Here is a 9,470-nt window from a genome sequence, read left to right as displayed (position 1 = left end):
CTCCGGCCAGCTTTACCCCATTTCACAGAGATTTTCTCTCGTCGGTCACTCATCGGAAGCTAAGTTTATCACTTCCGGCCACCCACAGAAAAGTATCGGAGTGCAGTCCGATGAATCCGACTTCTGTCAGTCGATAATCGGGTCAGTGATAGACACGTCGCGCGGTGATCTGATGAGACAAGATTGTCCGATGAGGATCACGCGCGACACTGGCAGAATACTCATCTGATACTCGATCAAACGAGCTGGATCTATCACACTGTGACCCGATGCACTTAGATGGGTGGCCGTAAAGAACAATCTTTGCTTCTGGTGAGTGACCAATAAGGAGAAAAAAAAAAGACTCTGTGAAATGGAGTAACATTTGTGAACAAAGCATTCATAGAATCTAAATACATTAGACAAGCAGTCTATGCAACCTAAAGCTTTTATACAAAACGGCTCATCGGTAATATTTACATCTTTATCCAGCTGACAGCGAAGCAGAGCGAGGTGAATTCTTACAATACGACACAACAGATGCCGCCTTCTTCCAATTAGCCTTTTGTTTCATTGGGTCAAATGCACATATAGATATATTTCACACACAAACACACAAATCTCTAACCCGGTAATTAACGTGTAAAGGAGAGGATTAAGGGGAAACAACGCAATCAAATCCAGCAACGCTTATCCTGCTTACCGTGACTACACTCTGAATTCCTTAGATTGAAATGGATTGTAGTCAGGGGCCAATCCAAAAGTTGGATTGAAGTTTTCTATCTAATAGAGTTAGAGTTCAATCTCATTGGATTGAACCTTTCAATCCTATTTTGAATTGGTCCCTGATTACAATCTATTAGATTGACTTTCAATCTACGGAATTTGGAGAGTATATGCTGAAAAATAATGCAGTTGATTGCTGTTATATCAACGTTTGTATGTATAAGTGCCTGATTCCGGACACCATTGTACGAAGCTTGTAGACCGTAGGCCCTACATATTACATCTTTAACTGATATGAGAAGATTTGTTGAAACAGTTTGCAAAAGTATAACCAAAAGATACTTTAGCAAAGAAAATAGTTCATGTTACAATTCGTATGATCTGTGAGATTGACTGAACCGAAAGAGCCTCAACAACTAGCACCACCAGTAAAATGAAAGATAGGGAAAGCGACAAGCCCGTGCCGCAAACGTTTCATCATAATTATATCTATAATATTCATAGGTAAAATAATTGAAAACGATTATGAGGATAACATAGATTTTATTTTTGATCCTCCCCCCCCAAAAAAAAATATATATATGTGTGTGTGTGTGTGTGTGTGTGTGTGTGTGTGTGTGTTTTGTGCAAGAGGAATAGAAATGGATGTTTAGGAATTTTAAAACGTTTTATATCTTTTACGACCACTTTACCATTCTGAATCACATTCCCGTGTGAATACTCATCACTTGCTATTGGAGCTCTATAACTTTACTAATAATTTCTTACACACACGGATATTTGAGTTTGTTACTGACAGCATATTTCATGCATTTCTAAATAACGTCAATAATTTCTACAGCTTCTACTTTTTTATCGAATGTAATGCCATATTCTTTTTTTTTTCTTTTCAATTTCCCTTCGCCTTCGTTCTGCTACTTATTTCTTAGTGGACTGTGGGCAGGATACCTGTCAAAATGGAGGCACCTGTCAAGAAAGCGCCTGTGTCTGTCCGCCTGGGTTCTTCGGTACATTCTGCGAGGAGGGTAAGTATGTTCTGCCCTGACTAACTCCTAACATCTCAACGTTCATCTCTCCACAGGTCTGCACGCGTCAACAGTATATACACCTATGCAATATTGTAGTGTAAGCTGTTAAGAAGTAGTAGAGAATTATCAAATGTCCAAAAACTACTCGCTCAGTTGCAACGTACAGCAGTAGGGTCTAGGCAGTGCATTCGTGACACTCTTTCATCTGTTTTGGTATTATTAAATCACGCTTACTTGGGTAGCTTGTGTAAAAGGCATGCGCAGTGAATATTTCAGCCTGTTGAGTTATGCCGAAAGGGGTCCCCGACCAAGGTGACACCCACAAAAATATCAGATATTCTACCTGGAGCTGCGATGGAGTGAACACGCGTCGTTGGAGAATCTAAGGGACGTGGCTTTCACAGCTGGACAGTGGAGTTTCTGCCTGGACCAGTTTCATCCATTCACCCATTGCCACCCCGATTCAACTGCCCGGATCCCATCTTTTGATTCCGTGGAAGAGATGAAAGAGGTTGGTAGATTATGTGATAAGTGAAGAGTTTACACACAAACCTATGCACAGGAAACTAATGTGGCAAGCAGAGGTAAAAAAAAGAAGAAATATCTTAAGAGAATATGGAACATTTGCCATCATAGATTATCATTAAGAAAATATCCCTTGTAATGGTAAAAGTGAGGTATCATAAGAAAGGTTTTATTTTGCCCTTTCTGACGATTGGCTTAGAAATAACAGGCGAGTAGTTTTGCAAACAAACTCTTCAAATCATATAGTTGATATTGAACCCAGTGATACGCGATAAGTACAGCTAGAAGGACAGGTTGTAGTGAAGCTGACCTGACTCTATCCGAGACAATCGTTTTATCTGTTTCTAAAGATTATGCTTTCTGTTTTTCTGTTCGCTGTTATGTGTGTTGTGATCGTTGGATCGTGGTCCTGATCTTGGCAAACAACTAAACATGATGACGTTCTTTTTATTTTTCTCCTGCTGTCGCATTGATGATATGTCATTTTCAGAAATTAAATGTTGCTTTGATTCTGTGACGTAATAACGTTATATCATTGGTAGAAGTGTCTGTTCCTTTTCTATGAGCTATAGACAAATAATGCACTCTATAGTCAGGTTTTTCGCATGAAGTGATGTATTGATATTTCGATATTTTGCATTCTTTTGTGAGGTACTTTCATTTCATTTTATTTCATTTCATTTCATTTTTAGGTTGTGTTTACAACATCCATCAAAGACAATGTAAAGTACTACATAAGATTATTTATATGTCCATCTTCTGCCAACTGTGCACTGACATATATATTTTACGAATCAGTTATTAATAATAATAATAATAATAGCTGGTTTTTATATAGCGCATTTCACACTTAAGTGTCTCAATGCGCTTTACAGACTATTATTACCCCGGTCACTGGATACATGATTTCCAACCAGCACTAAACAGTGCTCATTCTCCACTCCCTGGGGAGCATTCCAGCCAGTCGCAGCCATTTTACAGGCGCGCACATGCTGATCAACCAACATAAGCTTTCTCATCCTACCGGGTCTTATTAGACAAGAAAGTATGATCCTAAAATGAATGATACTTGATTTTATAAGACATGGGTAAGAGATAATACTATTTTCCTTCCTTACTCAATTTAACTTGCCGGCAGACCGAATAGAAGACGACGGCAGGATGCTACGTGTAGACGCGTGTCAGCTCTGTATCAGACGGATAGAGCGTAATGTGAGTTTTGTCTTCGTTATGGTCACTATATTGTGCCACTGTGCTTTTCCAAACGTATCAGAAAGGAGACATCAAAAGAACGTGTCAATTAGTGTAGTACAAAATTATCCGTCCAATGTAACGATGAATATAATCATTAAAGAGGCTAACTTAAATAATAATGCAATTTGATGATTTCTTTATGAAAAGAGTATAAACAGTTTTCCTGTGCAATACCTTTTCCTGAAAGAACCGATTGTATTTTCTAATTAGCGTCCAAATAAATGTGAATATTCATTTTTATGATATTGATGCCATGGATGCTGCCAAGAGCCTTTAAAAGCACACTTCTGTTCAGTACTTGAAGGCTTTGTCCTGTAAATACATTTTCATAGCATGATGGCACTAAATAAAATTGATGAGATCTTCTCCATAATGCGAAGGAGTTTAGTGATTGCTCGTTTTACACATGCAGCTTATTCTCTCTATCAAATGCGTTTTCTTTGTATTACATTCATATGTCACAGGTGTCGGCCAAATTAAGCACACCGAACTTCAGTTCCCGTGTGTGCGGCTCCACGTATCGGCGATCCCTACCAACAGTTATTCTTTACTACTTATGAAGGAGTTAAAAAGAAAATGACACGGACGCGTTCATGTGAATCCGCCAATTGCATTTACAAGGTAGTAGCCCTTCTTTGCAACCATCTTGAGATTAGAGAGAAACAGAAGTTAGAGCAACACGAGGAGAATATTAAATATCTAAACAAAGATTGAATCCTCTTCGAATGTATGAAGAATATTGACCTGAGAAAAAAAAAATATCGTGACAAACACATCGAAACACTTACCTCCTCTGCCTTTTGTACTGTCATCTGAATAATTATGTTCGAGAAAAAACAATGAACGGAGTATGGAGCGCCTCTGAAGATGCAACAGGAAAGAAAGAGAACGAAAACCTGAAGTTTCCATAGTGAACTGTAGTTTGTTAAAGGTCAAATCAACGATCATATAGCAAGCGATGCTGTTGTTCGAAATCACACGCCGTATACCTTGGGAATATTTGAAGATGCTCGCATAGGGGATTGAAGATGTCTGTGACGCTTAATACAAATACAATGTTTGAAGTCAAAGAAATCCTGCTATTTTCTGCGCCATAAAGCGATGAATATTAGTTGTTGTAAAGAAGGGTTACTGCCTAAAATCATTATCAGAAATCATTTGTGCTACAAGGTCTTTTCAATGAATTTAGTTTACATCTCAAAAGCTGCTTTTTTGTTTCTTTATTGTCATACCCCCCCCCCCCCCCCCATCGTTGCAGCTGAATCTGGACCGATTTCGCTGGTTGGTGAAATAGCAGGCATAGTTGTAGCAGGGCTGTCTGCTGAGCTATCTATTATGGGGATCGGTTGGTACATCTTCAAGAAGTGGAAAAGAGCGCAGGAAGAGCAGGAAGAGAGCAACGGAATGTGCTTTAGTGGTCGACGTCCTTCGGCTCAAGCTAGCCATGACCCTGTAAGCATGCAGCCGATTTGACATTAGGTGTTGTCGCTGTTGCGGACTCTTTGGTTGTTTTGTTTTGTTGTCTTTTGTAAGTACATTGAATAGCTAAGAATTCGATTTCATGCACACAACGTCCGCAGACAACACACACTCGCAATGAAGTACGTAAGATGGAATTATCTTTATTAGAATGTCTAAGTATATCAATATAATCGATGTAACTCTCCACATATATCGATATACATGTATGGTATTATGTTAATTGATAAACCTATATATGTTTTATATGTTTTGATATAAATTAGGCATTTTCATGCTCAAGCTCAGTTATTAAATACGAAAACGATATGACATCTTTGTACATAACAATATTATTGTTATGTACAAAAATGTCGGTTCTACGACGTCTGCTGTGTCGACTATTGCTACCATGAAATATTTGCACGACTGAGAGTATTTCTGTACGTAAATGTGGTAAATTGTGTAGATGACGCAATCCCATTCACTGTCACACATCAAATAGATATTCCATGGTTTAGAAAAAGAACAAGAACAATAGCAAAAATGTAACATAAAGACTGTGTAACAGCAATGCCCTCTTTCCATTTTGCTCCCAGATTCCTCTTCGGGAGTGGCTGAAGTTGGTAAGCGACGAAGATGACGAACGCCGTCGAGTCGAGCTGCGTGATGAAATAATTCGCGCTCTGAGAGGGCTAGACTTCCCGGGAGACGAGAAAGAAAGGATGGAAAAAGAGAAAAGGAGGGAAGAAGAGGAATAACCTTCTCTCAGTTTTCCTTATGTCAATAAATGTTGAGTTATTTCACTGACTGCTGGGAAATGCTTAATATCAATCATAAATATACACATGCATAGGTTAGAAAAGATCTAAGAGACTTTAAAACTGAACAGTTATCAACGAAAAAAAAAATCCAATACAAAACAGATAACCGTCACTTTAAAAGTTTCTAAAGTTAGGTCATCATCACATAGAAAAAAGAAGATTGTTTAAATGCTGCCGTATTTAACACATACATGTATAAAGAAAATTCAAAATGCTTTCACTTTTCTAGCTTCATGAAAGAGCAATTGACTTACAGCTTTCAGTCAGCAGGGGGATTATTACTATCTTTAACATATGTCAGTATCAGGTTGATGGAATGTTTGTTTGTTTGTTTGTTTGTTTTTTTTTTTTGGGGGGGGGGGGGATTCTCTTTATATTTTCTCTTATTGTTGTCCATACATGACGTCAGGAACTCTAGTAGTCTCCTGATCCAGTGGTTCCAAACACCAAAACTTTGAAATTTATAACTGTTGCATCGATTATCCGATTTTCCTCAAACTTTTACTGATGTGTTCTACTACTATTACTGCTTTCACTCAATCCACATTGCTCTTTGGGTTTTGGTTTCCTTTAAAAATAAGGTTTCATGAGATAAAAACTGGCCGTATTTCCTACTACACACGTTCTTGATATAGTTGGAGCTCTAATCGTCAGTCTTCGTCAAATGTATCGCTTTCGCAAGCTCTCAGAATGTTGTAATAACCCAGTAACAGAACAGCCCCTCACAAAAACAAAAAAATAAAACGACCTTCAACATAAAATGTTGTTCCTTTTTTCTTGCTCACGCTGTATATAGTATGTGGGATTTCTCTATCATGTTAGTGTATCCAAGGCATTGTGATGTTACCATTTCTTTGACTTTAACATTACTAGTTGCAAAATCAGGAAGAAATGAGATTGCTTTTTCTTGTGATAATTACAGAAATTGTAACAAAGCATGGATGATAATCATTGGCTTTCATTACATTTTGTAAAATCAAACTCTTGGCTGTCTCAACCAATATTCAAGAGAAGAGACCTAAATAATGAGAGAGAGAGAGAGAGAGAGAGAGAGGAGGTGGGAGGGAGTGTATGAAATGGAGCTTTCCATTGACAGAAATACAATACCTTAGTAGATATCATCTCTGTTGCAGAATGTGTTGAACTCCGAAAATACAAGTGATAATTAATGATAAACAGAATGATGAATAATATATGTATATGTTTGCAATGGCAGCCTTGACCTTGAGACTGTACTTCTCCTGCAGCTTATTTGTATAGACTGATTCTTTTCCAAAATTGATGTAATTTCTTCCTTTATCTTTTTCGATTTACCTATGTAAAAAGAAGAAAAAAGATGAACAACTCACGCCTCAAAAAACAAAACAAAACAAGTTTAAGCTGACGAAATGTGGCCTTTAAAAGGTACTCCATACTATTCATATATGTAAATTTCATTTCTTCTTTGATTTCCCATCTCCATGGGCATTCTCATGCTTTGGAATCGTACTTTGGTTGATTGCATACTGCTTAGTTACCGATGAGACGAGGTCACTATTTATGAGACGGCTTTAATTACAATTAATATTCTTTTGGATCTGCAAGACTTACGAGCCTATATAGCCTAATGTAACATTCCTTGCGTTCAGTTCACCTCAATTTAATTGCATTACTGTTATCATTATTATTGGTATCATTATTACTACTACTATTACTACTACTACAACTACAACTACTTCTATGGTGATGCTGTAATCAATATAAAAATGGAGAAGCAAGTGAGGGTTGCAATTTTCTAAACAACCCGACATTAAACAAACTTGAATGACAATAACCATGATTGTTTGTCAAGCAGAAGAATGTAACATAGTTCATCATTTCCAATATGGAGGGGATGTTTCATCGTGATTCATACCCGAAATGATTTTTCACATTACTTGCTGGAATGTAAGGTTCATAACTACGGGGGAAATGCCGTATACCATGTTTATTACAGTTCAATAAATGTGGCACTAAACCTAATATACAAGCCTGGAAAATCTTGGCTGTGATGTTGTTAAAATGAAAATTATTTAGTTTTTAACCTATTGTGTGTAGATTTAGTATGTGCATGACGATCTGTGTGTGTTTAATTCAATGTTTTGACAATGCTAGAAGAATGCAATCTCGAAACAGACATATTCACTCAGCAAACTAATTACGACTAGAAAAGGTGTTTATCTCATTATTTCAAATCTGCATATATATCAAATATTTTTGTCCGAGAGATGATTTTAATTTTTGCCAACTTTTTTATTATATAATTCCTTAAAGAATAGAATTGACCTTATAGCAAAACAAACAACAAAAAAAAACACGTTTTTCCCTTTATTTGAATACCTGCTAGTGCCCCCCCCCCCCCGCTTCCCTGATACTTCCTTTGTATTCCACTAGGGGACAATTTGATTGTAACAATCACACTATCACACTTGTAACAATCAGTGTAGTACACCTCTGGCAATGTTGCTATCACGCAAAAAACAAAACAGAACAAAAACTGCAAAACTGCAAAATTTACTGTTTTCAGCATCTAGTTCGTTTGTTCGCCTGCACTTGTATTTGTGAAAGCTTTTCTATACTTCCGAATATCATTGTGTTATTTTTCCCAATATTATAATCTATCCTACGAGGTTACTGTGTTTTTTTTTTTGTTTTTTTTTGATATGCTCTTCATTCTAGACATCTGTTGGGACCTGCGCAGACACACATACGTATAAATGTTAGTTGTATTTGTTTTGTGACATAAATTTACCTACTTGACTATATAGTTCTGATGCATGGATGGCGATAAACATCTATATTGTAAACAAAATGTGTATGTGCTGTCGATTGAAATGCATGTGAGTGTGTGTGTGTGTGTGTGTGTGTGTGTGTGTGTGTGTTTTACGGTCTAGGGAAATTACTTCCTATGGACAATTAGCCTGCACCGTTCCTTTGACTTTTAAGGGAATGGCTAGTAACTAATCAGTGGAAGTCATTCGGATTGCTGGGGGATGATTGTTCCAATTCTTGTGGGATTCATTTAAGAGTGCATTATATATCTATTGCTGTGTGAAAATTATTTGCTTCAGATCGGTCTCATATTCGAATAATGTGCAGTTTAATGGTTCCAGGCTAGCATGCCTGTACAGTGACGGGGCATTAAACTGCACATTACTTTAATATGAGATCGTTCTGAAGTAAATAGTTTTCACACAACAATAGATATATAATGAACTCTTAAATGAATCCAACAAGAATTGGAAAAATCATCCTCCAGCATTCCAACTGATTCCCACTGATCAGTTACTAGCCATCCCCTTTAAAGAGATCGTACAGTTTTGGTTGAGACCTGATTTCAGGTTTCTTACATTTTTGGGTGATATAATGAGAAACCACTTATGAAATATGAAAGAACATGCAATTCCATGAGGAATTCAACGTTAATTTTATGAAAATTGGTTTTGAAATGGCGGAAATATCCAAAACAGAGCGATTCTATTAGTGTGGGACCCACACTTTTTTACGATCGCTTTGTTATACTTTGTTTTTGGCTGTTTCAGTCATGCCAAACCCGATTTTCATCAAATAAACTTTGAATTCCTCTTAAAATGGTATACTCTGTGCTATTTCAGAAGTGTTTTCTTGGAATCTCGCAAAAGGTTAAAAGCCCAATTCT

The 9,470-nt window shown here is 37.1% G+C and overlaps 1 long non-coding RNA gene across 1 annotated transcript; it reads left to right on the top strand.

Annotated features, from left to right (window-relative positions):
- The first annotated feature begins 2,035 nt into the window (after window positions 1-2,035).
- LOC139710638 (uncharacterized) lies at window positions 2,036-5,709 on the top strand. The gene is made up of 4 exons (XR_011709470.1): window positions 2,036-2,244; window positions 3,397-3,470; window positions 4,771-4,964; window positions 5,570-5,709. It is a non-coding gene; the product is annotated as an uncharacterized lncRNA (long non-coding RNA).
- Window positions 5,710-9,470: the final 3,761 nt, after the last annotated feature.

This window comes from Diadema antillarum, unplaced genomic scaffold (genome assembly GCF_040938485.1).
Source record: "Diadema antillarum isolate AM-2024a unplaced genomic scaffold, OU_Dant_1.0 seq00001549_RagTag, whole genome shotgun sequence".
Taxonomy (NCBI): domain Eukaryota; kingdom Metazoa; phylum Echinodermata; class Echinoidea; order Diadematoida; family Diadematidae; genus Diadema; species Diadema antillarum.
Note: the sequence above shows the minus strand (reverse complement) of the source record. Positions and strands in the feature narration are given on the sequence as shown.